Source organism: Schistocerca nitens, chromosome 11 (genome assembly GCF_023898315.1).
Source record: "Schistocerca nitens isolate TAMUIC-IGC-003100 chromosome 11, iqSchNite1.1, whole genome shotgun sequence".
NCBI classification, from domain to species: Eukaryota; Metazoa; Arthropoda; class Insecta; order Orthoptera; family Acrididae; genus Schistocerca; species Schistocerca nitens.
Genome location: NC_064624.1, coordinates 105,077,528 through 105,079,211, shown reverse-complemented (window position 1 = coordinate 105,079,211; position 1,684 = coordinate 105,077,528). Strand labels below are relative to the sequence as shown.

Sequence of the window (1,684 nt, the reverse complement as noted above, 5' to 3'; positions counted from 1 at the left end):
TGCTGAAAGAAATCATAAGGTTCAGTTATTCTCAATGTCTACCATGTACTACCATCCGCCCGCATCTCGTGGTCGTGCGGTAGCGTTCTCGCTTCCCACGCCCGGGTTCGATTCCCGGCGGGGTCAGGGATTTTCTCTGCCTCGTGATGGCTGGGTGTTGTGTGCTGTCCTTAGGTTAGTTAGGTTTAAGTAGTTCTAAGTTCTAGGGGACTGATGACCATAGATGTTAAGTCCCATAGTGCTCAGAGCCATTTGAACCATAGCCATTTTACTACCATCCAATTGGCTATGATCAGTATCAATGAATTTCCATCAGCACACGAAGCAACTCTGTTCATGAAATAATAATTTTAACCATCTTTTATACAAGTACATGTTAGGTAATGGTAAAATATGATTAAAAAAAACCAAACTGTTATCAGATGCAATTTACTTACTGTTTCAATGTGTCACTGGTCATACTTGTGTGTATTTTAACCACAATGAACAACACACGGTTAAAAATGCTAAACAAGAACCAAAATTTCTTCAGAACTTGCAACTATGCTCCACTGTACTTGTACCAAAATAAAAAGACAGTTTGTGTGTATATAACAAAGTGAGCTGATAGTTTGCTTCACGCACAACAGAGATGCAATGTGCCTGACAAAGACTATGTGTCAACCTTGAGACACATTTTCCTCTACAGGGTAGCTCCTACCGATATCTCCCTCCTCCTCCCCCCCCCCCCTCCCCTCTGTAGTCGAGCACACATTCAAAACATATGGGAATTTGTGGCAAACTTGATGATCAATTCTTATGCAAACATGTGTCATGGGTGTCCTCAGTAGAGTATGGCGACATAGGTGTCACTGCCACCTGTGTATGATAAAATCGCTCATTGCTTTTTGTGACAAACGAGATTTGTGCTGAGCTGGTAGCTGGTCATTGGGTAACAGGTAAGCTGGTTTTACCCTTTTGAGTGACACTGTTTGTGGGTTATTGTTGTATACTATTTGCAGTTTACACAAAAAACAAGCTTATTATTTTGTTTTTACAAGGCCTAAAGAAATCTTTCCCCAACATTGTTTTGGGAGATAGAATTTATTAGTCAACTTTCTACAGATATGAAACACTTTAAAGGAGCTGACAACATGATGGCCAACTAGTTTTCAAAGCTCAATGGGGGGATACCACTGATAGTCAAAAACTCGTTTCAGAACAAGCAGCCAACATGCAGACAGAGGAGGTCACATGAATGGAGACATGGAAATTCAACTGAAAAACTTTTTCCAGAATGAGATTTTCACTCTGCAGTGGAGTGTGCACTGATATGAAACTTCCTGGCAGATTAAAACTGTGTGCCGGACCGAGACTCGAACTCGGGACCTTTGCCTTTTGCGGGCAAGTGCTCTACCAACTGAGCTACCCAAGCACGACTCGTGCCCCGTCCTCAGAGCTTTACTTCCGCCAGTACCTCGCCTCCTACCTTCCAAACTTTAAAGAGGCTCTCCTGCGAGGTACTGGCGGAAGTAAAGCTGTGAGGACAGGGCATGAGTCGTGCTTGGGTAGCTCAGTTGGTAGAGCACTTGTCCGCGAAAGCCAAAGGTCCCGAGTTCGAGTCTCGGTCCAGCACACAGTTTTAATCTGCCAGGAAGTTTCATATGAGCGCACACTCCGCTGCAGAGTGAAAATCTCATTCTGG

At 43.6% G+C, this 1,684-nt stretch overlaps 1 non-coding gene across 1 annotated transcript; it reads right to left on the bottom strand.

Moving 5' to 3' along the window:
• Positions 1–1,340: 1,340 nt before the first annotated feature.
• Trnal-caa (transfer RNA leucine (anticodon CAA)) lies at positions 1,341–1,415 on the bottom strand. The gene has a single exon. It is a non-coding gene; the product is annotated as a tRNA-Leu (tRNA).
• Between the last annotated feature and the right edge of the window lie 269 nt (positions 1,416–1,684).